The sequence below is a fragment of the Lactuca saligna genome, chromosome 2 (genome assembly GCF_052625555.1).
Source record: "Lactuca saligna cultivar CGN05327 chromosome 2, ASM5262555v1, whole genome shotgun sequence".
NCBI lineage: Eukaryota > Viridiplantae > Streptophyta > Magnoliopsida > Asterales > Asteraceae > Lactuca > Lactuca saligna.
The window spans coordinates 133,048,305-133,065,329 of NC_136418.1; the positions used below are offsets into that span (position 1 = coordinate 133,048,305).

Consider the following 17,025-nt stretch of genomic DNA (forward strand, 5'->3'; position numbering starts at 1 on the left):
ATCAGTAGGATGTCTAAAATACACTCTTTGAATGTATATACTTACAAAAGGTACTTTCGAAGTCGCAATATTACATTTGACTTAGATGTGTATTTATTTGTTCTTTTAATCGTATTTAAGGAATCAATTTACAGGGGATGTGTTGCTACTTTGGGTAAAAAAAATGTAAGTAGGTTGTTATTACGGGTAATAAGTTATAAGTACGTCATTATAATAAGTAAATTTCAGTAGTAGCAAACTTTCAAAAATCGATAAAACTATAAGACTGGAATATTTGAATTTATATCTCAACTCTAACAAGGAAGAATATTATAAAATTTTACATAACAAATACCTAGGTCTTTTTTTATCAGAACTAAATACAATATTCGGAGTTTATACTTTATACAATTCAAAACCCAGGGAAATTTACTAGAGAAGAAGCATCGGTAAAATTTTGTTTTCACAATCGCGCAAACGGAAAAGACCTCAACTTAGAAGATGACCCACTAAAAAAAATACTCAATTTAGCAAATGGTTTGAAGCATCCTAATTCTTTCATTGTCTAATCTTTGTCTCTCGTTCTTGTTTCAGGCCATTTGTCCGCTCAAGAAGCGTCTTTGACTGTCATAAAAATAGGCAAAGTTTTAAATTGAGCATATACATACAGCTAACATATTGAAATATTTATTGTGTACTTTTAGTCTTCATATTTTTGTAGCTTATTTCTTTTAAAAGAATGATAGTTTCAACTACAAGCACCCTAAATAAATAATAAACTTCTAACATTGTGTATTTTTAGAGGTTTATTTCATTTAGGCATTCCATCAAACACCTATTAAGCATTCCAATTAGCAAGAATTTGTGAGATATATAATGTCACTTACCTGTTGTCATTGTACACAAATTTCAATCTAATACAACTTTCTATAAATTAAAAAGAAATTTAGCATGTTATTGCAACTATTTGCAATTTATTCGAACCACAACTGTGTTAAACGACAATAACAAGTTGCCCACTGATACATGAAAGAATAAAAGTCAAAATCAAATGGAAAAGAAACGGACTGGGGACCCACGTCTTGTCTTCCAATATTTGAAACCCACGATCAGAATAGGGGAAGGAAGAAAGATATGATGAAATCATTCAACTTTAGGGGAAAACTCACTAGAAAAAAATAAAAATCAAATTGGAAGACAATAAAAAAAAAATCAAATTGAAAATGAAAAAAGGGATGTGGGTTGTATAGGACGACGATAGAAGTAGTCGAGCCTACAATTAGTCGTGCCCACCCATATGGTTCTTGAGGAAGAAGCGGAGGATTCAGAGTCGTGTGATAATAGTAGCAACAACGAATAAATCCATGGAGAAGAGCAACAAGTAAGAATCGATAATAAATGAAAATTTGGGGTTCGGTAAGGAACAAAGAAATTAGACAGCGGGTATACATAAAACGGCGTAGTATCGCAGGTTTCACACATAAGGTTACACGTATTACAGTCTCATACTCACTTTTCCATATATATATATATATATATATATATATATATATATATATATATATATATATATATATATATATATATATATATATATATATATATATATATATATATATATATATATATATATATATATATAGTGTTTGTAAACATATAATGTGTAACAATTTTAAAAATACTAACAAGAAATTTAATACAAACCAATATATTTTTATATATGTTGTTAAAATTTCATTTAGAGTTTTGTGCAACACTGCAACAATTATAAAAACCAATACATTTTTATATATTTATGCCACAAAAAAAATACTAAAATGAAATTTAATACAAACACTCATATTTTAATACAAATTTCATTAAAAAATAACAACTTAATATAGCGAATTCATAGCTTAATGCATTTAATTCACAGTTTAATATATAAATTCACAGTTTAATAAAATACATAATAATGTATTGTCGACTTAAATATTATATCTACAATTTAAAATAACTTATTAATTAACTAATTTAGAGTTTTATGCAACAATTATAAAAACTAATACATTCTTACATATATATACGACAAAAAATGTTAACAATAAAATTAATACAAACATTCATATTTTAACACATAAAACATAAAAAATCACAACTTAATACAATCAATCTACAACTTAATACATTTAATTCACATTTTAATACATAAATTCATAGCTTGATAAAATACATTCACATGTTAAAACTTACATCTGGTGATGTTTAGATACTTGGAGGTTGTATTAGATATTAGTTCAGACACTCATCACAATTTACATCTTAAAAAACATAAATTTATATTATTTGACAAAACAATAATGTAATAAAATCATATTCTAAATTTATATTAAACTTATAAAAATTCATGCATTTATTGATTAAAACTTATAAAAAATTCATTCAGAACTTAATACTTATAAAACTTATAAAAGATCATGCATTCAGAACTTAATGCTTATAAAAAATCATGCATTCACAACTTATTAACAATGGATTTATAACTTATTATTTTATGCAAATATTATAACAAATAAAAAAACAAACTTGGATTCAAAACTTAATAACAGTGAATTTAAAACTTAATAACAATGAATTCACAACTTAATAGCAGTTAAAACAAATATTAACAATATTAAATAACAGAAGAGGAATTATAACATCAAATTCACAGTTTAACATAAGAAAAAACAATCAAATAAAAAATTGGCATACTTGATGCAAATATGATGTTGTTTCACTAAAGACCAAGGAGAAAAAGATAGAGGTGAGTTTGTGGTGCTTCATCGGAGCGATAAGGCATCAGTTGTGGTGGCGGTTGACGTTGATCTCAGTTCTGGTCCATCAATTTCATCGGAGCTCGTAGACCTGGAGGCATATATCATAGACCCATAAGCGAAAATCATAGATCTATCGTTGGAGATCATAGATATAATGTCGTAGATTGTAGATCTGGACTGAACCAATTCAAATATGATGAAAACAAAGGATTTTAGAGGTTGACAACATACATCGACGGTTGGTAGAGGAGGTGGTGGACCAAATCTGAATAGATGTGGTCTGTCATGGAGATCGAGAGAGAAAAAAAAAGATAGAGGCAAGATGAAGATGTGTAATCGGAGCTCACAAATCTGAACATCAGTGGTGACAAAAATCGTAGATCTCACCATTCGTTAGAGCTCGTAGATTTAGCATAACAGGTCAGAGGATGAGGAACTGGTGGAGTAGATCTGATGTGGTGGTGGAACCATTGTTGGACACCAGAAAATAAACCACAAACTCGAGATCTACACTTGAAATGCATCAAACACACCAGATGCATATCTACACTTGAAATGCATCAAACACACCAAAAAAATGAAGATAAAAAGATGGTGTCGGACTATGACGGTGACGATGGCTGGAAGCGACGATAGTCTACGGCGGCAGCGACGGTGTATGGTGGCGGTGCCGATGGGTGGCGGAAAGGTGGTAGTTGGTGATGATAGATGGAGGGTTTGTGTTTGAGCTCTTAAAGGCTAGTGAGAGTGTTTGGATGTAAGAAAAATGATCAGATATTATTTTGTACTCTTAGGTTTGTATTTTGATGTTAAGTTAAAAATTAAAGGTTCTTAGGGTTCTTAAACATTAGAGGTTCTTATTTCAACTTTAATTGTTGTTATTTTTGGGCTTTTATGTTGGGCGAGTACATTGGGCGTACAAGGAGTACGTTGCGCGTACTCGCGCGCTTCATTTAAACGCGTTCTCCCTCGGGTTACGCTTCCAACTTTCATTCAATTCGGGTTTCAGGTTATTTGGGTCGAGTCCGCTTAGGATCTGTTCTGGCCCAAAACACATCCTAATACCACCCATTACTCTATCAGCTAGAGGTCGAAGGCCACTATTATATTCAACATCTGCTTAATGCCCATATCCAACTAAGGCCCAAAACATAACGTTTTTGATATTATAACGTTTTCGAATAAATGATTATACAAATTTTAGGAACATTTCAAATAAATGATTATAGAATAATAATTCGTATCAAACTCTATAAAACTTTCCGTAAATAGATGAAGTTTCCTATAAACAGCAAGGAGTTCATTTCATTTGCTCTAAATCATCATTTTTTTCCCCAAAGAATCTCTTCTTCATGTCCTCTTGTAGTAAAATATACATTTTACCATTTTTGTTTTGTTGTAATCTCTTGTTTACAAAGACCCAAATGATATATATATATATATATATATATATATATATATATATATATATATCAACAGTAAAAAAGCAAAGTCCTTTTTGGATTAGGTGTCTAAACCAATAACTAAATTGGTATATGCTTGAATTAAAAGCAAAAACTTTTTTGGGTTACCCTTAGAACTAGCAATTGACTAGAATGATTTTTGGAGAGAGATGTTGATTTAATGATTTATTATAAGATTAATAAATATCATTAAATGATTTGTTAATATATTATGAGATTAATATATTAATTAGAAATCGTATTTTTTAATTGGTAATTAATAAGAAATTAATTAGGATTAATTTTGAGATTAACTGAATTAATTAAAAGTGCAGGAACTAAATGTGATAATGTTCAAAAGTTGAGCAAAATAAACTTCCAGAACCTCCTTGGAAATGAAGTTTTTGTGGGAGCTCTCTGGGGGCTTCAAGAAAGTCTTCGAGGGTAAGGAAAGGGTAAAAGAAAACCTCCTTTATTTGATATATTATTATAATATTCAAATTAGAGTTACCTTTGGATACCTTAATCACCTATAAATATCCCTTAAGGGTCTTATATTTTCATCCCTCCCACTAAGAGTATTAGAGTCGAAAATTTTACCTCTCCTCTCCCCTCTCAAGTCTTCTAATTGATAGAGATTGGGTACAAACTAATAGAGACATCAATTTTTTATTGCTTGCTTTCCAAGGCTTCAGAAGAAATGATTTGATTTGATTATTTTCTATAATAATCAAAAGGTATGTAAGTCCTAATCCCTTGTTAATTTTGATTATAATAGGGCTACCTTAGGGTTTTTGATATTAATAGGTTATTGTTATCAATAGAGAAAACTTAGATCCAAAGTAGGTTTCATGTGAACTAAAGGGTTAAGTTATTTCACCTCATGCATTGAATTATAACCTATAAAACCTATCAATTTATTGACATAATCTACATATTGTTTAGTATGCTTATCAAACTGTCAATATACACGTTGGGAACTCTTGAATTTTCTTAGACTGTTCTTCACCCCACACTAATCTAAGAAAAATGGGTATAAGAGTTAACTCAAGGGTTGTGATTGGATTTTTTTTCTTACACAATATTAATGAGACTTTTGTCTATAGTATGGTTAATTGGGAAATTATAAGTAATTTCTGCTTATGGAAGCCTAGGATCATATTATTTTGGAGTGTCACCAACTTCTTAGTAAATTCCTTAAATTGCTATTTGTAACTTCAGTCTGACTATCTATTTGTGGATAATGAGAACTAATGAATTGCAACTTAAACCCCAACTATGTCTACACGGTACACCAAAAATGGTCACAAACTTAACATCCCAATCATAAGTAAGCATCTTTCGAATGTCATGCAACTTAAACTTTTTTGAACAGTATAGATGAGAAAATCGACTTGCATCAAAAGTCTTAGAACCACACACAAAATGAGCAATTTTAGAGAAGTGGTCAACCATCACCATCACCAAATTCTTATGTCACCAAATATGCGAAAGGCCTAAAACCAAATCCAAACTCACATATTCCCAATAGGTAACAAGTGTATGAAGGTGTACAACTCGATGGTACTTCCATGAGTTAGCAGTTGCAGGAAGAGGGTGTATAATTCGATGCTACTTCCATGGGTTTTTTCCAGACGACAAACTCAAAACCTTGATATCACTTGTTTAATATTTCTCTAGTTGAGCCAGTAAAAATAAGCACATATCATTTCCAAATTCTTATCATGACCAAAACATCCAATGAGTCCATCGACAAGACTTTCAAGTATGACGGCCTCCCCTAAGGAGCTCATAAGAATACATGGGTGGGGCCCTTTAAATAAGGTAACCGTCATTGGTAGAGAACTGCTTGAATGTTTTTGAACCATAAATATTCTAAATGTCATGAAAATCAGGATCGTTATATATATATATATATATATATATATATATATATATATATATGTATATATGTATATATATATATATATATGTATATATGTATATATATATATATATATATATATATATATATATATATATATATATATATATATATATATATATATATATAGGGGAAAAGTGAATATACCCTTAAGGGTATATAAGCTTAGGTACCCAAACACACCATAACATGTCATTTTGTATGATATAATTATTATAATGTTTTTAAACTTCAACTCCTAACATGATTTACTTTCTATATTTTCGAAATTTCATTATTATCTTTTTCTTATATCATATCTTTTTGCCGAATACCTACTAGGCTATATATATTGTAGTTGAAAATGAAAACTATGTAAGAGGAAGATAAATGTGTAATTTATAAAAATATTAGAAGTAAATCAAGTTTGAAGTTAATTGATAAGAAAATTAGACAATTAGAATGTATTATATGATACAAAATGATGTAGTATGGTAAGTTTGGGTACCTAAGCTTATATACCTTTAAGGGTATATTCACTTTTCCCTATACATATATATATATATATATATATATATATATATATATATATATATATATATGGTTAGGTTCATTTGAGACCACCTATATTTTGTGAGACCGTGAGACGTATTTTTTTATTTTTTTTTAATTTTTTTAATTTTTTTTAGTTAATTCATGTTCCGAAAATAATATTTAAAAAAAGAATTTTTTGATTTTTTCATTTATTTTGCATTTTAGAATTATTTTTAGAATATGTACAGTGTAATATTCTATTTAGAATATTTCATGTATTTTTTAAAAAAAAATAGATTTTTTTTTTTTAGTTAATTCAAGTTCCGAAAATAATATTTAAAAAAAGAATTTTTAGATTTTTCCATTTATTTTGCATTTTAAAATTATTTTTTAGAATATGTCAGTGTAATATTCTATTTAGAATATTTCACGTATTTTTCAGAAAAAAACGGAATTTTTTTTATTTTTTTATATTTTTTTAGTTAATTCAAGTTCCGAAAATAATATTTAAAAAAAGAATTTTTGGATTTTTCCATTTATTTTGCATTTTAAAATTATTTTTAGATTTGGTCTCACGGTCTCACAAAATTAGAATGGTCTCAAATGAACCTGAACCTATATATATATATATATATATATATATATATATATATATATATATATATATATATATATATATATATATATAAAAAATGTGAAACATCTTAAATCTATGTACTAGCAGTTGCATGGATGTAACGAATAAATGACATTGGCTCAAGGGATCAACAACCAGATTTTATGACCCAAATTTGATCACAAAGGTAATTTTGCAATCATTCCACTTATTTACTATGTATGGCCTCAACTTGTGTTGCCCATTAATGTAATTAAACGCTTTATCGTCATAAAATAATACGAGCTTGTTTGGTAGTAAATAATGATACCAAGTATCTATACTCCAAACGATAACATAAAATTCTTTATCATAAGTACAATATTTGTGCCTTGTGTCTTTCAGGTTTTCACTAAAGAAGACATTGTGCCATTGATTTTGATTAGGAAGTCCATTGATTCCAACAACAGAAGCATCAATTTCAAACTGAAAAAACGTTAGTAAAATTCGGTAAATGTAATACAGGAGCTTGTATTACAATAGTATTCAAAACAAAAAAAAAAACTTTTTTTTGCCACTCTCTCTATTTACCACTAAAAGCTATTTATTCCATTATAGAATCGAAAAATATCCAGGGTCTAAAGTTTTTTCAAAATCCACTTTGAACATAAAAAATTTTCTTTGGATTTTTTAGCCCACGAGCACACTTCATTGATAGCATGGGCCCCATCATGTATGTTCCTTCCTTTGATGTATGCCGACATCAATTACAAAATCCACCATCATTTTAAGACGAGAGGCGAGAATTTTGACGATCACTTACATGTATTATAGTAAAAGGTGTAGTTGTATTATAACAATAATCTAATAAAAATCTAACAATTAAAATTGCATTAAATGATCAGTTTATGAGAAATTTATTAAAACGTGTAAATATATATTAGTTTTTTTCAAATCTATACATAATATTTCTACGAATGCATGCATAATATTTATTTAAAAATATGTTATAAATTTATTTTTTTTATTTAATGAATTTCATATGAATAAAATTATAATCAATTCAAATTATTTATAAAAAAATAATTTATTTTGTTATAAATATGTGATAATTTGTAATATAGAATATTACAAATTATTAAATTTGATACATAATATAAAATACTATTACAATAAAAAAATTGAATACATATCTTTGATTCTTTTATTCAATATCCAGAAGATAAATATAGTATTAAAATAATAATAATAATAATTTATAAAACTATATAATGGAAAGGGCTACATTTTCTTATTTTATCTACTCTATAATTTTTTTTTCTAGATGTTACGTTCTCATTTATTTTTCTACATGTCATTTGTGGTTATTTTAAATTAATTTTTATTCCACATGTCATTTTATGTTTTTATTTTATTTTATTAAATTTCACATTTTATTTAAATGTAATAATAAATACATATCAATTTAATTAGTTTTCTTTGTTTTCTTTTTTATTCATCTAAATTATTTATTTAAATTTAAAAGACAAAAAAAAAAAACACTTTACTTTTAATAAATCATTAATTTTTCTCATTTTTCTTATAAATTTAAATTTCTCATATATTTAGAATTTCATATTTATTTTTTTTAAAATAAACTCATGTAATACATGGGTCTCGCACCTAGTTTTTATAATATAAAAGGATTATGGACATGGTAAGCCTAAGCGGGAAACCTAAAAACCCTTTAAAGCTCGGAAATGGCAAATCGGTCTCTCCAACACGATGACACCTCACCACTCTCACTCTTTCTCCAACAACTGTGAGTCTTTCTCACTCGGATATCCTTAACAAGTTACCAGTTATCATCCTGAAAAGAAAGTGGATCTCTTCGGATCTGTATATTCTCGGTATGTCTTACTATTTATCGTTGTTTATGTATAACCCATTATCGTTGTTTAATGTTTGTTTATGTGTTTATACCTCTGTTAGTTAGTGTTTTATGTGTTTGTTTAGATCACTACAGTAGATTGTGTTAAATTTGTTATTATGTCTGTTTAGAGTTCCTTTAATGTCAACTTTAGGAATCTATATTAATTATATATGGGTTTCATGGCCTGACATATCTCTTCAGGGAAACTATGATCAAATATTGTTACCAACAATCGATGTGATTATGATCTATTAGTGTGTAATGAACAAACCTACTACTTTTATTCCATTAATAAGTCCCTAAATCAACCCCAACATTAAATTTTCCTCTTATTTTGGTCTAAACGACATCATGTTTTTTAAACAAGTTAAATAGACACTAGGTCAGATAGTTCATAGTTGTAAAGTAAATATATATTCTTCATGTTTTCCAAATTCTAATGTACATCAATCATATCTTTTGTACACTTTATTTTTGTTAGTTATGTAACATATTTGTTCAATTTATATGCTTATTTTTTGCACAGTATACATGCTATTTCCATTGCATTTTCTTATTTACCATAGGCAAAAGACACTCAAACTTATTTGCTAGCTTGTTTCCATTATAAGTAGAAATGTGATATTTGGTTGTTATTTCTCACAAGTATCCCTGTAATGTAATCTAATCCAGTTCACTCTTTTGATAACTTGTATGGATTCCATAGCATGTAATAATATACCATCTAAGCTACATGCTATTTCATATTAATGTATTACAAATGTATTCTATATATTATGTTTATTGGCTTTGTTTTCTCTAGTATATTTTTCATTAAAATATGTAGACTTATTTAAATTTATAAAGCAAATTCGAAGTCATAAAAATGTAACGTGGTTATGTAGTTACTTTGAATCAAATCCAATTTTTTTCAATTTTAACACTTACCGTCTCTAAAACATTCTTTCATCACCTTTTAAGTCCTTAACAGATTAGACGTCAAAATCATCTAAATTACTATTTTATCCCTATTGCTTCATTTTCATCATTGTGTTATTTCTTTATTTATGTTCATTCTCAACACCCGTAAATCTAATTTAATTACGAAACTGAATGTTACAAAATCCTTTTTTATCAAAGCTTAAATTTACAAATATCAAAATAAAATAAAATTAAATTAGACACCATGTTCTAAACTGCTAATCGACTGAATCAACCCATCTTTGTTTTGTTACAACTTTGATAAAACATAAATAAGTATTTAAAAATTGAATTTTGAACGGCTAAATTTCATTTCATTTCATTTTTTGGGTAAAAACTGAACCTGAATATGGGAAAAGCTATTGCACACATATCATGAAAATGTATGTATCAGCCACAAATAAAGATGCGAATCTTTAGTCAAAGTTTACCTTCTACAATTGCAGAAAATAACAAGTACGATTTTGTCTTTCTACAATTTAATGGGTTTTACCAACGTATGGAGAAATAGGACAACAAGTTAAAGACTGCATAATTTTGGTATTTTATTTGTGAGAAAATTTTTCAAATGACCAAAATGTCGGGTGCATTTGAAGAAAATAACAATAAAAATAAACATTTCAGAAAATGACCACAGGTTCTGCAAAAGGGGTTTTGTGGAACCATAAACACCTCTGCGGATCTTGGTTTTTTTCAATTTTTTATTCGTTTTTTTTTTTTGTTTTGTTTTGTTTTTTTTTTTTCGTTTATTAATATATTTTTTTAATCACATAAGGTATTATGATTATTATGTAAAAAAAATTGTTTTCATTTTTTATTTTTCTTATTTATTTATTCGTTTATTAATATATTTTTTTTAATTACATAAGGTATTATGTGATTATTATGTAAAAAAAAAATTTCTTTTCGTTTTTTATTTTTCTTATTTAATTACCCGTTTGTAAAACTTACGTGTTTAATAAAAATTATACAACTATACTTAGTTTTTTTTATAAAATTACACACACCGGTATTCTGAATAATAAACTTATTTTAAGTAGGTTACAAAACATACTTTAAAAAACATAAACATACAACCTTCATAATAAACATACTTTGAAATAAACTTTATTGAAGGCTCTGCGGATCCTCTACAGCTCTGCGGAATCTTTGTTTTTTTATTTTTAATTTTTATTCTTCGTTTTTTTTTTGTTTTTTTTTTTGTATTCATTTTCGTTTGTTAATATAATTTTTTTTTAAATACACTAATACCTTATATAATTATTATTTAAAAAATTCTACAAAAAAAATGTTAAAAATAATGAAATGTTTTATGTAATACGTTTGCCTCTGAGGAACCGAAACACTTCTGTGGATCTTGAGTTTTTTAATTTTTATTTTTTTGTTTTTTCTATTTTTTATTTTCGTTTATTAAAATTAATTTTTTTAATACACTAATACCTTATGTTTTATGTAAAAAAATTGGCAAAAAGAGGTTAAAAATAATGAACTTATGTTTAATATCAGTCCACAGAACTGTTTGAAAATCCACAGAACTGTTATCAGCGGATCAGTGTACTCCTCTGCGGATCAGTGTACACATCTGCGGATCGGTATAAACCTTTGCGGATCAGTGTACACCTCTGCATATCAGTATACACCTTTGCGGATCTGTGTACACCTCTGCGGATCTTTGTACACCTCTACGGATTAGTTATAGAAATTATAGACGTATTTTAATGGGTTTTTGTGAGTTTGTGAGTTTCAATTACCAATAGAAATTGTTTTTTTTCATTTTGTTAGTGGAGAGTGATTTGTAAATACAAAACAGTAAAAATACATGGAAAACATACATCAGTAGCAAACGTATTATATAAAATATTTTATTATTTTTAACTTTTTTTGTCAATTTTTTACATAATAATCACATAAGGTATTAGTGTGTTTAAAAAATTAACATTAATAAATGAAAATGAACACAAAAAAACGAAAAAACAAAAAAAAAATTTTAAAAAAAATCAAAAAAACAAAGATTCCACAGAGCTGTAGAGAATCCGCAAAGACTTTAATGAAGTTTATTTCAAAGTATGTTTATTATGAAGGTTGTATGTTTATGTTTTCTAAAGTATCTTTTGTAAACTACTTAAAAGTATGTTTATTATTTACAATACTAGTGTGTGTAATTTTATAAAAAACATAGAATATTTGTATAATTTTTATTAAACACACAGCTTTATAAACGAGTAATTAAATAAGAAAAAGAAAAAACGAAAAAAAAAATTAGTGTGATTAAAAAAAATATTAATAAACGAAAAAAAAAACAAAAAAAAAAAAAAAAAAAAAAAACCAAAATCTGCAGAGGTGTTCACATTCCGCAGAGGTGTTTATGGTTCCGCAGAACCCCCTCTGCGGAACCTGTGGTCATTTTTTGAAATCTTCATTTTTGTGGTCATTTTCTTTAAATTCACCCTACATTTTGGTCATTTATTGAATTTACTCTTTATTTGTTTCCATTATCATATTTGTTTGAGCTACAAAAATTGAATACCTCCTTCTCCTTCTTCTTCCAAATCTCAATTCGACAATTCCCATGGTAGAAGCTGCAAAAGGATTCCGGATTTGCTTGGATTCACTTTAAGCTTATCCATGCTTTCTGATCAAAAGAAATTCCAAGCATCAACTCTTGTATTCTTGTATGTTGCTCTGTAGCTTGCCACTCCCTATGCCTTCATTGTTGGAATCGGTGGTCTTGGAAGTAAAATCTGATTCTTTTACTATTTATATATTTTTCAAATTTGTTTGCAACTTTACATTATTTGTTTTTCTAAAATCAAGCTATCATTTGATGAATTCATAAGATATTAATATATTTAGAGCACAAAATTTCATAATTTCACCTTATTTATATTAATATACTTTTGTATTAAGATTAGATTGTTAGCCCAATAGTCCAATGTTAATTTCCTATTGATTTATAAACATGTATCACTTACTACATGGGTGTTTAATAATATCTGATATTGTGTCCGAAATTAAGATATCTAACTTTTCAGATTTGAATACACATTTCAAAAAAATTCTGATTTCAGCGTCCAATATCCAAAATTTATACATTTATTAATATTTGTTAAGTTAATATCATTATCCATTTAAAGAATAAAGTCAATCTACTCCAATAAATAAATGATGAGTTTTTTTTTTTTTTTTTCTTCGCAATCTCATTTAATTTGTCAAATGTTATTTTCGGGTTATTTTAAATTAATTTTTATTCTACATATTATTTTATAGTTTTTCTATTTCATTAATTCAACATAGAATTTAAATGTAATAATAAATACATATTAATTTTTTTAATGAACTTTTATTTTAATTTGAAAATTACTAAATTAAAGCTTTATTAATTTCATTTATTTATTTATCTAAATTATTTGTTTAAATTTAAAGAAAAAAAAAACACTTTGAATTTTATAATTCAATATTTTTTCTCATTTTTCTTATAAATTCAAAGTTTTCAAATATTTAGAGTTTTATATTTAGTTTTTTCTTTTAAATAAACTCATATAATAAATAGGTTTCATACCAAGTATACCAATATAAATTGGTAAAAGTTACAAACAAATCTAACGGTTTAAAATGAATGAATAAGTTTCTATATAGACATATATAATATAATAATTACATAAAATAAAATAATATAAGTTAGGGCTACCAATTTGGCTAATAAGGAAGTCAAATCGCACACATATACAAACTCACCGTTATATATATATATATATATATATATATATATATATATATATATATATATATATATATATATATATATATATATATATATATATACCCAAACTCATCATATTACGTATTACGTCGTTTTGTATCATATATATATATATATATATATATATATATATATATATATATATATATATATATATATATATATACATTTTAATTGTCTAATGTTCTTATAATTCAAATTTTTACTTGATATCATTCAAAGATTTTTATAAATTTCACATTTATTTTCCTCATACATAATTTTCATTTTCAACTATAATATATATATAGCCTAATTGATGTTCGTCAAAAAAATGTGATGTAAGAGGTAGATAATAATGAAAATTTGAAAATCTTGAAAGTAAATCAAGTTAATGATTGAAGTTGAAGAACATTACAATAAATATATCAAACAAAATGACGTATTATGGTGAGTTTGGGTACCTAAGCTTATATACCCTTAAGGGTATATTCACTTTTCCCTATATATATATATATATATATATATATATATATATATATATATATATATATATATATATATATATATATATATATATATATATATATAGGGTAAAGTGAATATACCTAACAACCTTATACAAGCTTAGGTACCTAACCTCATCAAACTACATTATTTTGCATTAAATTTTCATTGCAATCATCAAAAGTTCTTAAACTTCATACCTAAACTTGATTTACTTCAAAAAAAATTGGAAGTTCATCATTATATTTCTCCTACATCCTTTCATTTGTAGCGGTAGGATATGAAGCCCATCAGGTGGTATTCGATAGAAAGACGTGATGTAAAAGAAAGATATTGGTGAAAGTCCAAAGATTTTGGAAGTAATCAAGTTATGGGGTTGAAGTTTAAGAACCTTAGGCAATTACAATGTAAATATGATACAAACCGATGTAGTATTATGGAGTTAGGTACCTAAGCTTATATAAGGTTGTTAGGTATATTCACTTTACCCATATATATATATATATATATATATATATATATATATATATATATATATATATATATATATATATATATATATATATATATATATATATATATTATAAAGAGAATAATATTATAAAGGTTAAAGGTTAACAATAAAATTTTATTCGATCTCTTGTATAAATAAATACACATCAACAAACAATTATCTATTTTAAACTTACCTTCATTTAAAGACATAGGTTCACAAAGATGAGAGTCCAAAAACCACATAATCTGCAATAAACAATAGTCTAAATTAGCACAATCTATTTGAAACTTACCTTCATTTAAACTATTCTTCGATACAAGTCATACCTTTTTTTTTTTTTTTTTTTTTTTTTTTTTTTTTTTTTTTTTTTTTCATATTTACCAATGAAAATCCAATTTGATCATTAAAACTCACATTCTTGATAACCACAATTATAAACCTATTTTATAACAAAACCTATAGGCAAATGACAAATATCTTTATTGAATTGTTTAATTTTTAACTTTTTTTTTTTTATTTTTTTTTATTTCGCTTCAAAATCCTAGCTCTATTGGTGACTAAAAATTGTCAGCAACTAACATTAAGGCCTCGTATCAAAGGCTTCTCCAAGCTTCTAGGCTTTGCCCTTGTTGTAAGCACTTACTCAAGATGGTGCTCCGGCTGCTGCTCTACTACTGATTAAGAAGGATGCAGAGTGCAAGTTTTAATTCATGGTTATTTGAGGGCCGAAGGGTTTGTGGAGGCTGCAATACAGTTTTTTCAAGAATTAGGCATGAACGTGTAGCTACAAGACATTGGATCTAGGCAAATAATCATAATATGGGTTTGGGCATATGACTTACGGATGGTTGCAACCCCTATTAAATGTATCTTTTTCAAGGTGTTGTTGAAGGTCAATCCCAACATGAGATTGAGATTTCAGCTCATGATATGGATGAGTTGTTAGTTTGCTCCATATATTCCACTTTCTCCTTGAATGTCTGTATTGTGAAAGTAGTCATGTTGATATTGTTTCTCTCACTTAATGGTCTTAATAGGGACATGGCTTGGGGGATTTTTTTTTTTTTTTTTTTTTTTTGACTTAATAGGCTTAATGGGTCAAGCACTTAATCTAGACAACTTTACATGATGTTTTATTTTGACTTAATATTGATAGAATTTCTTAACGGATCAAGCCACAAAACATGGATTAATGTATTAAAACACTAACATTTACATATCCCAAAAAGAAAGAAATAGACGCCATGTCTATTGAACTTTAGCATTGTCCATTCATCCACTTTACCCATACATATCTTAATGGCGATAAGTTATTTAATGAATTAATGATGCATCTATGGAGTAAGTGTTGTATATAGAAATACCCTTTAAGACTAAATATATATATATATATATATATATATATATATATATATATATATATATATATATATATATATATATATATATATATATTTTGCATATGTATAAATGATCATCTTACCCTCTAGAGTCTAGACACTCCAATAAACAACTTTCAACATACACACATACTGATTTCTTTTTTAAGTATTATTTTTTAATTATATTTAATATTACTTACTAATAAATTTTTAAAAATAAACAAAATACTTCAATAATTTTGACTCAATGAACCAATCCATTTGGTACTTAGCACCTATACCTTCAATATTGACATTATGTTTTTAGTTGCTCTTCTATCTTCTTTTGAAAACATATATAATAATAATAATAATAATAATAATAATAATAATAATAATAATAATATTATGAAGTTGCAAATATATTAAAAAATATATAGCATTAGATTTTACCTTTCGAGACTACCCATTCCAACAATTAAGACCAAGGGAAGTGGCAAACTACATAACAACATAAATATGCTTAAGATTTTTAGATGAGAATGCATGGAAGGATATTTAAATAGGGGAAAAGGAAAACCTTATCATGACTTCACCGAACATTTGTAATTGTGTGAGAATCCCGTTGCAGTAATGCAACTTCTACCATGGGAATTGGGAAGGAGAAGGAGGTAGTCAATGATATGGAACTAGTTAAACACAAACCAAACGCAAAATCGTGTAGAGTCTTTAATTCTTTGCATGTGTTGTGTTGATAATCCAATTAAATACAAAAGGCCAAAATGGTACTAAGTACTTT

At 26.6% G+C, this 17,025-nt stretch overlaps 1 long non-coding RNA gene across 5 annotated transcripts; it reads right to left on the reverse strand.

The window, feature by feature from the left end:
- Nucleotides 1–347: 347 nt before the first annotated feature.
- Nucleotides 348–16,969, reverse strand: LOC145031668 (uncharacterized). Of its 5 annotated transcripts, XR_013676991.1 has the most exons (6): nt 16,807–16,969; nt 16,680–16,727; nt 15,708–15,845; nt 15,509–15,608; nt 15,059–15,110; nt 7,380–7,737 (listed from the first exon to the last, which is right to left on the reverse strand). It is a non-coding gene; the product is annotated as an uncharacterized LOC145031668 (long non-coding RNA). The 5 variants fall into 5 exon arrangements; XR_013676994.1 differs by lacking the exon at nt 7,380–7,737 and adding an exon at nt 348–603 and having other exon boundaries at nt 15,509–15,845; XR_013676993.1 differs by lacking the exon at nt 7,380–7,737 and adding an exon at nt 2,638–2,865 and having other exon boundaries at nt 15,509–15,845.
- Nucleotides 16,970–17,025: the final 56 nt, after the last annotated feature.